Source organism: Molothrus aeneus, chromosome 8, assembly GCF_037042795.1.
Source record: "Molothrus aeneus isolate 106 chromosome 8, BPBGC_Maene_1.0, whole genome shotgun sequence".
In the NCBI taxonomy this organism is placed as follows: domain Eukaryota; kingdom Metazoa; phylum Chordata; class Aves; order Passeriformes; family Icteridae; genus Molothrus; species Molothrus aeneus.
The window spans coordinates 5,637,429-5,652,492 of NC_089653.1; the positions used below are offsets into that span (position 1 = coordinate 5,637,429).

A 15,064-nucleotide genomic window follows, 5' to 3' on the forward strand; every position below is an offset into this window, starting at 1 on the left:
CTGCAAAGGTCCTACAGCTGTCACAATGCAAACACTTCAATCACAGAATTGCCACTAAAAGCCAGAAAAGTGATGCCACCTTTTGTGGTGGACCCTGTCCACATCCCTGCCTGAAGGTGTTCTCCCTGCTCTCTGCCTTCTCCAGCCAGGTCCTTCCTGTGGGTCACATCCCATTCTCATTAGTGTCCCTAATGCCAGACCAAATCCATCCAAACACTGTGTCCTGTCTACAAACCACATGCAGAACATTTGATCCCCTCTCCTCTTGCAGTGCTGCTTCACTTATTGCCCCCCCTCCCTCAGGATTCCTTCTGAGAAGGGGGAGAAAGAAATGCCTCATCAGAGAACTTCTTCCTCCTCGTTAACGAAATAACAGTATCAGGTCTAGGGTACCTAATTAACATTTAAGAACTAACAGCAGTAGAAATTAGTATTGATTAGCCCTGTTTTGTCTGTGTAATTAATAAGTGTTAACAACAGAAATGAAGGCCTGTGTAGCTTTTTAAGGTTGTTTAATTTTTTACTGCAGATTTTAGATAATTGTTTTGAATCTCCCTAGGTCTTTCTCAGTTATTTACAGTGGAGCTGATGGCACCTGAGAGACGGTCAGTTCTGGATTCAGGGGAAGTGATCCCTCATTACAAACAACTGCCCACACCCCAGTGGCATGTCAGACTCACCAAAGCCAGTCCAGGCTCATATCAGAATTATGGACACATTTGTACCTCTGTGTGTTGGCCTTGATGATTTAACCCAGGATTTCAGTTTTGAAGGGCAGCTTGAGCAGTGACTTTTCCTAAAGAGTAATCCAGAAATGCCACGTGGAACCATTCCAAACAACCTGGTTTGCTCTCTCACCTTGTGCTCACTTTGTAGCACAGGGAATCACTTTCTGCTTCTGTCAGACAGCTGTGCCCTGAAATCCTAACCCTCACCTGCTGCTGAAAAGTCATCTTCCACCTGTCTCTCTGCAAAATATAACCAATGCAAAGTGGTTTTAGGTTTTTTGGACCCTGTTACAAACTTAAGGGCTCATGTATTGCACCTAGGAAGCCAAGACAATAAAATGGGAAGACTTTCTGCCCAAGAGAGGAAAGAAAAGCAAGGAAAAAGGAACTGGTTATATATTAAAGGTCTATTCAATCAGATACAAGAGCAACAACACAAAGTAGTTTAAATATTTGAGCTGTCAAAATGAAGTTAAGACATTAAGTGATTTACTGGACAGGGAGCTAAATAAAACACATGCAATATTTCATTTAAAAACAGATTTGTTCTCTAAGGTCTTCCTGTGAAAGATTCTAGAGCAGAAGTCCACAGAAAAAGCATTGATTTTCTTATCAATGAAAACCAAGTGGGAAAACATGCAGTGAGATGAAAGGGATCATTCAAATGATTCATGAGTTATGCAGTGATTTTGGTTATTTATAAACTGCTTCACAGTTTTTTTTCTGCAATGACTTTGTTCCAAGTCCTTCCTGCAGACCACCCCACTGGTGTGAACATCACGAAAAATAATTCCAGCCTCAATCACTGCTAAACTGGCAGCAGTCATGCCTGAGAACAGAGACCATTATTGTGTCATCAACAAGCTTCCTCCCCTACATTAATGTCCCCATTTAATTTTCTACCCTGGTTCCACAGAGCAGACACTTCCCATTCCAGCAGAAGAGGGCTGGCAGTGCTCACCCTCTGAAAACTCCATTAAAAAAGCATTAAAGCTGCTACACAGAACAATAAAAGCAGGGGAGAGCTCAGTTCCTGCAGAAATGGGCCACATGAACTCCTGCACTTCTCCAGAAAAACAGATTTGGGGTGCTGGAATATCCTGAGGTGCAGGAAAATATGGGTAGGTGAGGATGGATTGAAGAGTCCAGAGGTTAAAGCACGGATTGTTCATGTATTTGCTACTATTAAGGGTCAGATGGATGAATAAAGCAGGATAATCTGGGATCTCTTTAAAATGAAAAATATAAACCTTGTCTTTGGGCATATCTAAATTATTTCTATGGTGAGACTGTGCTTAGCCCTATTATTTCACTGAGGATTAGGATTTTGGCTCTGATTTTGCCCTCTCCACCTTTTATTAATCTCCCTAAGAAGAATAGATATCTACAACAAAGCCCACACCTGCCAGCACAGGTTTTGGGGAAGCTGAGAGGAACTTTACTGCACATTGACTCTTGAGATGCAGACTGACCGGTTTGAAAAACTGCACGGCTCTGGAAAACACAAACCCCAACATCTTTCATCAAAATTCTGCCTTCTCTGGCCTTTCCTTGCTGAGGCAAGCAGCCTGTGGCTGTGTTTGCAGCAAACTTCTGATAACAGCTGAGCAGTAACCTGGGCTCTAATGGTCCCAATGTGAATTTTTCCTGCTTTCAGGGTAATAGTTAGCAAAGTCAGAAAAATACATTTTGTAAATAAACCCTGCAAAGAAGATAGTCCTCCCTTCAGTCACTGAATTGGTTTTAATCTACTTTTTAATGTTAAGAAATCACTAAGGACATCAGAAAGGGATTGTCAAGGCTACTCATTTGTTCCTGCGGTGTGCAGGGATTGCTCAATTGCAAAACAAACAAATGGCCTGAAGCTGGCTCACTGCAGGAGCCATGGATGGGGCACAGAGTAGCACTGGAACTCGTCACCACTGACCTGCAGGACACTGGAAAACCTCAGCAAACAAAGGAACAAAGGTCCTGGCTTCTCAACACAGGAGCTCAGGAGGAACAGGCACCAACCCAACCAGTGCTACAAAACCAAGTGGTCTCTCTGCATGGAGGTTCTCCTGAAATAATCCTGACCCATCACTGCATTTTGTGTGCATGAAAAAGCCTGGGACTGGCATTTTCCAACTGCCAATATTTTGTCCTAACTAATGCTTTTAAAATATGCCTTAACTTCAGAAAATAACAAACCAGAAACATTTTAAAAATACAGAGTATGTGGATTGATTTATACTTGTCACATGAACTGATGGAAATGACAGACCCATGGTTTTCTAAGGGACAATTACCCCCCTCTCAGAGCACATCTCATCCTTAGGCTGCAGAGTGGTTTGGCTGAGGGGCTATGTGAGCCTTCCCACAAAGGGAAGCTGCTGTCCATGGCTGGACAGCTACACCCAAGGTGAACCAAAATGGGCACAAAATGGACAAGTGATCATGGGGTCTGTCACTTTGATCAGTTCTGCTCCATTTGCATATTGGAGTTCACTGTCCAATTACAGCTTTAGCTTATGATGTCCCATATATTTTGTTTTTCTCTCTCCAGCCCACGTTGTTTGTGCTCTTGGGCCTGAGATTTGGATAATTTGTCCTTGGTCCCCAGCTGGAGCAGGAATTGTTTTGTCTCCCTGCTCTGTGCACAGAGCTCACCATCCCTCAATGGGAAGCTCAGACCCACACACCAAAGCAGCACAGTGTCTGAAAAATATAAAAGCTAAACCTGAGGCATCACCCTCAGCCACTCCTTGTATGGCCCTTCCAGAACCCTTCTCCATCCCTGTGTCCCTCCTTCACACCCTCTCCAATGGATTTGGATCCTTTTATAACCCTCTGTTCTCCTCCCCACCTGCCTTGCTAAAGCAGAATCCCTAGGGATGGTGGCTTTACAGCCAGGACACACAGGACTGCTGTGAGCTGCCCCTCCTGCCCTGCCAGCCAAGAGCCCCCTGAGCCAGCACCCACCTGGCAGGTGCCTGTCCCTGTCCCAGCACAGGTACCTGTCCCTGCTCCTGCCAGCCCCTGGACTCCCCACCAAGCTGCAGAGAGCTGGAGAGGAACATTCCACAAGAGCAAGTAGGGACAGGACAAGTGGGAAAAGCCTGGAGCTGGGCAGATGTAGGTGAGATATTAGGGAGAAACTCCTCCCTGGGAGGGTGGGCAGGCCCTGACACAGGGTGCCCAGAGCAGCTGTGATTGACCCTGGATCCCTGGCAGTGCCCAAGGCCAGGTGAGTCAAGGCTTGGAGCAGCCTGGGACAGTGGAAGGTGTCCCTGCCCATGGCATGGGGTGGGTTTGGATGAGCTTTAAGGTCCTGCCCAGAACAAAGTGTTCCATGAATCCAGGATTCCATTAGCTGTGAACTGCTGTGGCTTCACTAAGGCTTCCCAACAGGCCAGGAACTCCAATCATTGTAAAACACCAAGAGAAAAGCAACTGAATGACTCAGTGAGCTGAAAAACTTGACCCATGACAGGAGACTGAAGGTTCTGTGATTTTTTAAATTCAAAATGCTGTGAAGCCTCCATGACAACAATTTTCCATTATGGAAAATTGCTGTCAGGGGAAGGAGACAAAACTATTCATCTCAAGACAGGACAATAAGGGTTAAACTGCAGCAAGGAAAATTTTGCTCAGATGTTAGTGAAGTCTTTCTGTCTGTCAAGGTGGCTCAGCACAGAAATCAATTGCCAAGGAAGAGTGGAATCTCTGTCACAGGAGGGTTTGAAGAACAGGCAAGCTAATTAACTGTCAGGCATGGCTGAGGTCTAATTGCTTCTGCTGGGGAAGGGGGCTGAGCTACCTGACCTCCTCAGTCACCACCAGCTTTACCTGCATTGATCAGAGCATCTCCAGAGGAACAGAACCATCCACATCCCACACAAATTACAGAGAAGTAGAACATGAGTAACCCAAACCAAGCTAAAAGTTAATTGCAGGCAGGAAAGGTACCTAATGCCATGTTGCTGATACCTTAGTAAGTACAGAATTAAATCCACAAAGTCCCTTCAGTAACCATATTGTGCTGCCAGCATTGCTGGACTATGAATCATTCAGTCTTACATTGAATCATGTGGCCCACACTTATTTTTTATTCCACACAATTGCTGAATTTGAACCTTTTGAACGTGGCCATATTTTGGTGGGAGCTCTGACTGTGGTACCCGCACGCTGCCCAGGTGTGCACAGAGCCCTGCAGCCAAGTGCAGAGGGCACGAGGGCTGCTGGGAGGCATTTCTGTGTTACTCTCCTTCTTCAGCCACCCACAAAACCCACCCAGGGGTGTCTGAGAAGGAAGTCCTGAGCCAGCACTCCTGGAGAGCTCCAGCTTTGTTCCCCAGTGGCAGTTGAAGGGAATATTGTTGTAGGATACTTCGTCCACCACTGCACTCTTTTACATAAACAGCAAAATCAAATTCATGCAATTGAGACTAATTTGACACATTTCCTTTCTCTACTGCCTCTGTAATTAGCATCATTGCCATGCTGCAGCATTTCACTGTTCTTTTTTTTTTTTTGCCTTACAGAAAACCCTTCAAATCTGTATTTCTTTCATTCCTCATAGCTAAATGCTTAGAAGGCAAAAAGAAATTAGCTTCTTTACTTTAGGAATCCCCATTCTCTCTTTTAATTGGAACTGCAAAGGGAAAACAATTAAATGATGCTGTGTTTAAAAAACTGCTTAAATTAAAATATGCAAAACATGTCAATCTTTCCATGAGAACCTGGAAAATATTTCTGAGATCTCACAGAATTCTGTGGTTAATTCAATGGCCAGAGGGGACTATGTAAGTTTGGCACAAAGCAGGGAAAGTGGATATTGTTGGAAGTATTGCCTAAACACCATTTATAATTACAAAACATTCATTATAAGCAATAAAGTTGCATGAAAGCAAGTTATACAGCTGGAAAAAAATGCAATTAACTACAACACTATGCCATGACTCAGACCATAGTATAGCACTTGAAGTATTTTCACTGAAAAAAAAGCACTTCAGTGCTCTCTAGAAAGCCACATCTAGAAATGAAGGGAAACTCGATTTCTGGAGAGATCATAGAGCTCTGCAGGAAAACCAGGGCACTTGGCCAAAACCACGTGTGACAGATCCAAACATTCACAGCATTTTCTACAAATCAACCATTCCCTGCCACCCCATTCCCAGCCTGGCCTCTGCCCCTACAGATCTCCATCAGCTCATCCCAGGGAAAGGCAGGTAAAAGGCAGCTCCACATGATTTATGGGGGTTGTGCACACAGTAGAGGTACTCTGGACATACTCAGTTATGTAATTCCAGGTACCTGTTCTGAGGGAGTTCATCTCCAGCACCAATTCAGGCAATGGCAACACTACAGGGCTCAAAAAAAAAAAGGCATAAAGAATTCACCCAGATTTTCACCCTGCCAGAGGGCAGGGCTGGATGGGACATTGGGAATGAGGAATTGTTCCCTGGCAGGGTGGGCAGGCCCTGGCACAGGGTGCCCAGAGCAGCTGGGGCTGCCCCTGGATCCCTGGCAGTGCCCAAGGCCAGGCTGGAGCAGCCTGGGACAGTGGAAGGTGTCCCTGCCATGGCAGAGGGTGGGGTGGGATGACCTTTTAGGTCCTTTCAAACGAAACCATTCCATGATTCTGTGATTCTACAATTTTATATGACTGAAATTCTACACTTCTCGTAATACCAATTACTTCTCGGCAGTTATGGTTTCATTTCTATCATTAGGTACCCTGCTGGGTAGAAACCATTCATCTTTATGTTTATAGTTTCCACTTAGTCCTTTCATTTTAAAGTCATACTGCTGGTTCAAAAATTTTGTTGTGCTTTTTTCCCCCTAAGAAAAGTTTTTAATTAGAAAAAACAACTTGGTACAGGACAGATTAGTCATTTAAGTCAAGTAAAGCTTTTTATGTTTCATTTTTAAAGTAATGTATAGAGCAATACGTCAAGTCATACACACTCTGAAGGATTTGAACTTGGTATTGTACAAAAACTGTACAAAAAAGATTATAATGACTATAATGCCAAGTTAAAACCAAGCCTGGAAGTTCAATACAGAAACAAGGGAAAGCTGGAATCTAATGTAGCTCTTTCCCAAATCACCAATCTTTACTTGTGCACTGCTAACCAGCAGTGGCTCCTTTGTGTGTTCTCTTTTCCCTTTGAGCCTCTAGGTTCAAACCACAAAATCTGACATGCTCTGGGTGCTGCTGTCCTTTTTATTGCACCACTCTGCTCTTTATTTTTAAAATGCTGAAACCACCTCCTTTTTTCCTTGCATTACCCCAGTAATTCCTCTGCAGGCTCCCACCCTGGAACAGACTGCAGTGCCCCTTTTGTCACTGAAATCCCCACAGCCTTTGCTTTATCCAAGAAAGCATTTGGTAAACATTTCAAAGAACAGCAGATGAAGACATCTGGAACATGGACTCCTCATGCTGTAAACAAGACATTTTTTATTTCAAAGCTTTTTTTTTTTTTTTGTGGATTAAATAAAACACCTTCAAAAGTTGTTTTTCTTCCTAGGCTACCCATAATTACTTATTAATCTATAGCGTTTCATGTCCAAGTAGATGCCAAGGAAGCAGTAACATTTAAATATGAAGTAGGCAGGAACTGGGAGGAAATGCTCCTTAATTCATAACCATTTTGGAGCTTTGCAGGATTACCAACAAGGGAGATGCAAACCCAGGTTTCTATGAACACGACTGAAACAGCTCTCATGGTCCAGCACTACCACAGATGCACTTGACAACAGGAAAATGAGCACTTACCAGTTCCTTAAGGAAGGGAAAAGCACCTGGCCACTTTCAGACCCCACAACAGCATTTCCTGGGGGGTTGTTGTTGTGTGTTTGTGTGGGAGACACTGCAGCATCCCTGCTGAGCAAACCAACACAGGATTTAGGGATTTATCTAAGGTCACGCTCCATCACCTCATGGGGCCTGTCCAAGGCCAGCTTCAGGCTGAGACACCATCAAAGCTCGTCCTCTTACTCTGTTTTTAACCTTCAGGTGTATTTCTCTAAGTGCTACAATGGCAAGTCACTAGAAAAAGAGAATTTCAGGCAGAGAAACAACATTTATTCTGGCCCTTCAGTGACCATGAGGCTGGGTGCTGTGACCTGCATTAAATAAGATCACTGCCTGCACTGAGGTGTTGTACAGAACTGTCTGGACTTTATTTTCTTGGCTCTCTTAGACGTGGCTGGGTTAAATATGACAGAGAAAAAACCACCCTGCCAAGGGCCTTTGCAACAGCTTCCCTTAAGCAGCAACACCTGGAAGTGCTGACAGAAAACTCAGTTAAAATCATAGAGCAGCTTCTCAAACTTGGGGAATGCAGGCTTTTAGTTTCCCTGGTTATACACAATATACGTGGGCATGTTAATAAAAGCTTTCAGGAGCAATAGAATGGTTTGTCTCTAAATGCTATAGTTTCTGACCTTTTAAACAATTGTAGCAATTTAGGTCAACTGTCAATCCATTGCTTTTCTGCAAAGAGACATTAATAAATTTACTAAAATTAAATTTCTTTTACGTAAAGTATATTTGAGGAAAACAAACAGAATTGATTTCTGACTCACTTTTAATAAGTGCCTTCTGGAATCCAATTTCTGACACAAATTAATTCAAGTCTGAAAGTTAAATAAAAACAAATTAATTCAACTCTGAGAGCTTGAGCATCCTGAACTCACCACAGCCTCTTTATAAACCTAGATTTCAACATTATTTCTGACAATAATTTTAATAATTAGCAAGAGAGATGCATCACCATAACAAATTGCCAAATTACTGCACTGTGAGACGAAATGGAATGTGAAGAACCTCTTGTCCCATCAATCTTGTTCATCTGAAGTCTACCCTTTTTTGTTCCAAAGGTGTCTTGCTTACAAGAGGTTTTTTTATTTACCTGTTTTTGTTTCTCTTTGTTGGCTGAAGTCAGGCTGTGCTTCCCATCACCAGCCTGCGTCTCCTGCAGGAATCCCACTCTGCTGCTGAGCACCCTCCTCAAACCCAGCTCTGGGCAGCAGTGCTGCTTACCAAGCTCAAACCACTCTGCCCAACACAAGCACTTGGACATCACCCCCTCAGAAAGGTTTATTTTGTCATTCCCTCTGCTCCAGGTGCTGATCAGACCTTCAGCTTCTCCTGGGTTTGTAACCTGTGAAGCCTTGCCCTCACTTTTGGGGTTCTAAGTGCTGGCATGGGTGCACACCTCCTCCCACCCCATCCCATTTATCTCCACAGATATTTTTATTTTTTCCCCTTTTTGCTGTGCCCCCAGGGCCATGCACAGCCTGTCACTGTGCCCACTAAGGGAGAGGATGAACTCAGATTAAGAGCTGAACAGACACTGCAGAGCAATACTTGACCAGTGCCTAGAGAGTGACTTACATCAACACAAAAAAAGCATTTTACAAAGGTCTCAGTGAAGAAAACACCAACAGATTTAATAAACACACCAATGCACTGGACTTCAACACAAGGAAACAGCCTTTGCTTTCTGCAGCAGTTGCTGGACTTGCAGAATTATTAAAAATACAGATTAGATTAATTATAGAGAGATCAGCAGAGTTAGGAAAGACTTTGCTGAAATATGTTAAAGCTAGCACTTAAGATAACTTTTTGTTAGTTTCTGTTACAGTATCAAAACCAAAAACAAAAATAATCTGGTTTATGAAGTCGCTGCCTTCCCCACTCATTCCAGCTCTTAATCTGCAGTTCAGGGCATCCCAACTGTGCGGAGAGTGACTTAGATCAACATAAAAAAAAAGCATTTTGCAAAGGTCTCATTGAAGAAAACACCAGCAGATTTAATAAACACACCAAACACACTGGACTTCAACACAATGAAACAGCCTTTGCTTTCTGCAGCAGTTGCTGGAGTTGCAGGAATATTAAAAAATACAGATTAGATAATTTATAGAGAGATCAGCAGAGTTAGGAAAGACTTTGCTGAAATATGTTAAAGTTAGCACTTAAGATAACTTTTTGTTAGTTTCTGTTATAGTATCAAAAGCAAAAGAAAAAAGTTTTGATTCCATAAATCTGGTTTATGAAGTCCCTGCCTTCCCCACTCATTCCAGCTCTTAATCTGTAGTTCAGGGCACTCCAACTGTGCTGAGATAATTTATTACAGGCCTGTGTTATAAATCAGCCAAAGAATAACTAAATCCAAGGGAGCAGATGCTATATCCAGCAGACTGGTAGATGGGTAAGTCCAAACTAAGTATGTTAGGGCAGCTATCTGAGAGTCAGTCAGCACAAACCACTGTGTCTTGCATTGTGCAAGGCTGTGAATCAGCCCCACAACATTGGAAATGTGGCTATCAGACAAACCAGGAGCGCCTCTGGGCCCCAAACCACAAATCATGCTGGTGAGGTATGCAAAAAAACCATACAGGGATGGGTGGTAGAGTCTCACATGGCTCTGAGCTGAGGCAAAAAACAATCTGCAATTTATAAAGCCAAATTGCCAGTCTTAGAACATATTAACTGCATAATGGCTTTTCCATACAAGGAACAACCCTGAAAATTTAATAAATCGATATTTACTTGATTTATATAGATTAAATCATGGTGAGTATTAGCACAGCTGATGATAAACTGAATGGTTATGACTGCAAATGGTTGTACGAGCCATTAAAACCATGTAGCAGACATTCAGTGCAGAAAGGTCTGCAGAATGGGCCTCAAACATCCCTACAATGGGGAGAAAAATGTTTTCCAAATCTCCTTTGGCAGATCAGAAAAGCTCCCAGGCATCAGCAGGTCCCAAGGCCCTGACATAACAAAAGCTTTTCAGATGAAATTTCCAGATAGGCCTAGGAAACAGAACATTCCCCAGGCTACAGGGCAAGGGAAAAGCCCACGGGGTCATTGCCAAAGAGATGTGAGAGAAACACAACAGCAAGTGCAAGACCTGTTTCCTTTGTGGGCAGTTGGGTATGAGCAATTAAGAAAAACAGGAATAAAATAATATAAAATAAAAAACCACAACAGCAAGTGCAAGACCTGCTTCTTTTGTGGGGAGTTGGGTATCAGCAATTAAAAAAGACAGCAATAAAATAACATTTTATATATATATATAATATAAAAATATATAGACATATATTTTATTATTTAATATATTACATATATTTTATATAAATATATATTGTATATAAAATAATATAAAACAGGAATACAATAACAAATTAAAAAAAAAAACCACAAGAGGAAGTGCAAGAGCTGCTTCCTTTGGGGGGAGTTGGGTATCAGCAATTCCAAAAAAAAAAACCAGGAATAAAATAACATATTATATATATATTAAATATATATATATTAATTTAAAATATATATATTTATATATTTGATATATACATATATAGAATAGATATAATATATATAAGATATATATAAAATAAGATAACATTAAACAGAATTAAAATAACATAAATTAAAAAAACAACAGGAAGTGCAAGACCCGTTCCTTTGCGGGCAGTTGGATATCAGCAATTCAAAAACCAGGAATAAAATAATATAAAATAAAAATACACAACAGTGAGTGCAAGACCTGCTTCCTTTGTGGGGAATTGGGTATCAGCAATTCAAAAAAAACAGGAATGATATATTATATAAATATAAATAAAATATATATTAAAATAAAAATATATATTTATATACTATATTTACGTAAATATATATAATATTATATATTAAAAAACATAACATAAACCAGGAATAAAATAACAAATTTAAAAAAACACAACAAGAAGTGCAAGACCTGCTTCCTTTGTGGGGAGTTGTGTATCAGGAAAAAAAACCAAAAAAGCAAAAACAAAAAAAACCCAAAAAAAAACAACAACAAAAAAACAACAAAAAAACCCCCCACAAACAGGAATAAAATAATATAAAATAAACAGGAGAATATTGTTCCAGATGCAGTTAAGATCCAAAAAGCCTCAGGTTCCTGCTCCCTGCTATCTTCAGCTATGGATAGTCACTAATTGTACCCCATTTACTATGGAATAGCCATCTGTGTCCTGGGAGTGGAGGAAAAGCTATCAAACCACAGCTTCAAATTCACATCAAAAAGATTTCTAAATTACATCAGGCTTTTTTAACACGTGTTTTTTACCTTTGATCAAGCACAGGAAAATCACCCTCATTTCTATGCATTTTGTGGGATGTCTTGCCTGTATTTGGCAGATGAGTTGGTTTTTTTTCCTCTCTTCCTCTGGTGTTGCATCTGCCTTGGCTCCATCCTCCCCTCCCACTGTAACTGAAGAAATAATTTTATTAGTCACTAATTAATTGTCATCCATGTTTGCTTTCAGACTGAATTCCCAAGCCATGCTGGCTGTCCCCAGTTTTAGACTGAGAACACTTGAGATCTTGTCTCGATTAGCCCCGCTCATCATCTGTCACATCTCTTGATTCCCAACCTGTAGGGTACCCAGCACAGGAACATGGCACTGTTGGGGTTTATTTCACACATTTTCTCTCTCTGAATTAATTAATCACAAGACAGGATTCTCCATGACCATCTCAGGTTTCTGTGTGCACAACCAAGATGAAAATCCACATTTAAGCATTTTCATCCAACTCTTACCACTGAGATTTATGGTCATTTCTCAGCATTAGCTACTGAGCCATTTCCACTCCTTTCATAAACACCAGCAGGCACTGGGGTTTAAAAGCATTGATAAAATGCCTTCATGCCATCCATCCTGCCCTGCAGTACTGTGGGTAGGTTTGGTATTCCCTTTACAACCTGTAAGGCTGTTTTTGGTGAGTGACCTTGGCCATCAGCAGCAGATGTGGACAAAATTAACTTGTGGGTCAAGTTAAAAGCATGGAGAACATTTACTGACCTCTTACCAAGGACTATCATGGGCAAAACTGACCTGGCTGGGTGAAAATTGGTTTATTTCTAATAGATACAGAGATCAAAGATGAGAGGCAAATCACTTGACCTGCCCCAGACTCCTCTCCCATCCCAACAATGCAGGGGTGGGGAATGGGGGCGATGGGCACCCCACAGCTGCCCCACTCTTTAGTTCTTTCCTCCCCACACCTTCCCCCTGCCCCACTGGGATGTCCCCACACCACAGAGGAGTCTCTGATGGAAGCCCCCAGTCCCCCACTGCCCCCAGCACAGGCAGCCCAAAGAACCCCTTGTTGTCATATATATTGCAAGAATTCTATTATCATTATATTGCAAAGGCTCCATATTGCCAGAGCTTTGTACCTCCTTGATGGTTCTTGTAGGCAGCTCCTCTAAGCACTGACTTGTCCTCATCCTTGCAGCAGCCAGCTGGCTCCAGCTCCCACCAATCCACTCTTATATAGCACTCTTCTTATTGGCTACAGCTGTGGCCTGTTAACATCAGACCTGCTCCTAAGCTTTACTAATTAGCTCAGCTGCAACTCTTTAGGGGGTAAGATTACACTCTATACCACCTTCATTTAACCAGACTGTATCCCCCTACAATTCCTCCTTTTTCTTTTAATTACAGAGTTGCAGCATTTATACAAGTACATATTCAAATATTATGACACATTCATATATTTCATTCAGAACTAAGAGTTATACAAGTGTTCAGACCATATCATAGTACAAATATATATTTCTAAATGTTAGTTCAGTTTTGCAGCTTTTCTCAGTTTACAAAGTACTTACCTTCAAAATCTTTTATACTCATATTTAACAAACATTAATAGCTGCAATTGATATATTTCCCCAAATCTACAGGGCCATATAGTTTAGTCCTGAATCCATGGGGCTATATAGTTTAGCATTTGAGTCCCTTTTTTTTTTTTTTCCTTCCAAATCACATCAGGGTCACCATTTGTTGTTCATTAGTTCATTTACCCACACTGTATCCCCCTACACACCTTTATCTTAAAAGACATTTTTACAAGTCCTCTATTTATCCCACAGCTCTGGGAAGCATTTCAAGTCTGAGATACAGAGGAGATGTAATCAGGAGGGGTTTGAAACACTGAAGCACCTGGTCACTCTGTGAGTCCTGCACAGGACCAGACCTGTGAGTGCTGCTCTGCTCCTCCCTAGGCCAAGAGGAGAAATGAAAACACTCTGCTATTTATCTCAGAAAGTGCACCAATAGCACCAGAACACAATCCATTTTTGGCTGTCCATGCCCCCAGGGGACAGCTATGGTGCCAGTGATGCCTCTGTCTCAGCAAATGCCACCACAGGAGCCCCTGGAGAAAGGGCAGGCTGCATTTGAAGAAACTGCAGTAACCACATCCCAGAGATACATTTTAAGAGCCTTTTACCTTTTTTTATCAGCAAAAAAAACCCAGAACTTGGTGCTTTGTGTATCACTTCATGCATTTCCTCATTAGTCATCCCTTAGGTTCCTCTGAGCATGAGCTGATGTCTGTGTGTTTGCCCCAAAAAGCATTTTCATTTCAGCCAGCAGTGATATGAGTGGTACTCACAGGCTGTGGCTGCTCCAGGTGTTTGCTGTGCAGGATGACTCTCAGAGGGACTGCTGGTCTGAAGGTGGGCAGCTGAGTGACCCCTCTCAATGACCTGCAAACCAGACCACTCCTGTGAGGGGGTGCCAATGAAACCACTCCTGTCAGGGGTGGAACTGCCTGATCTTTGAGGTCCTTTCCAACACAAACTATTCTATGATAGTGCACAGAAATCCCAAGGGCAAGCAGAGCCTGTTGTGGTGGGGGAAAAGCAGTGCTCCAGGCTTAGCTGGTGAGAGCCACTGCAGTTCCAGGGTAACTTCAGTCCTGTTTGTGTGATGATGTTCACAGGGGTCTGAGGGTGAGGGAAGAGATGAGGATCTGACTCCATGTTTCAGAAGGCTGATTTATTATTTTATGATATATATTACATTGAAGCTATACTAAAAGAATAGAAGAAAGGATTTCATCAGAACGCTAGCAAGGAAAGGAAAGAATGGAATGATAATAAAATCTTGTGACTGACCAGACAGTCCAGACAGCCAGACTGTGATTGGCCATTAATTAGAAACAACCTCATGAGACCAATCACAGATCCACCTGTTGCATTCCACAGCAGCAGAGAATCATTGTTTACATTTTGTTCCTGAGGCCTCTCAGCTTCTCAGGAGAAAAAATCCCAAGGAAAGGATTTTTCATAAAATGTGTCTGTGACACTCTTTGGGACATTTGCAGTTGGGGCAAGGCCTCTCTGTGCAAGGAAAGAGCACCAGGCAGCCAACCTTGACAGGGACAGGGAAAAATACTGTCATACCTTTTGAAGGTCTTTTCCCCTCAACTAAATATTACATGTGTGCAATGCTTTGTAAGATTAGCTCTGTCCATGTTCCAGAGCAGTTTTTAAAGTAGAGGCTTT

At 42.1% G+C, this 15,064-nt stretch overlaps 1 protein-coding gene across 1 annotated transcript in view; it reads right to left on the bottom strand.

Annotated features, from left to right (window-relative positions):
• Positions 1 to 14,682, bottom strand: part of LOC136559720 (protocadherin-15-like) — a 767,555-nt gene extending 752,873 nt beyond the window's left edge. The window contains exons 1-4 of the mRNA XM_066555080.1: positions 14,170 to 14,682; positions 11,840 to 11,983; positions 8,304 to 8,354; positions 7,492 to 7,596 (exon numbers count right to left, since the gene is read on the bottom strand). The gene's annotated coding sequence lies outside the window, so the exon portion shown is untranslated. The remainder of the gene's footprint in view (positions 1 to 7,491; positions 7,597 to 8,303; positions 8,355 to 11,839; positions 11,984 to 14,169) is intronic.
• Between the last annotated feature and the right edge of the window lie 382 nt (positions 14,683 to 15,064).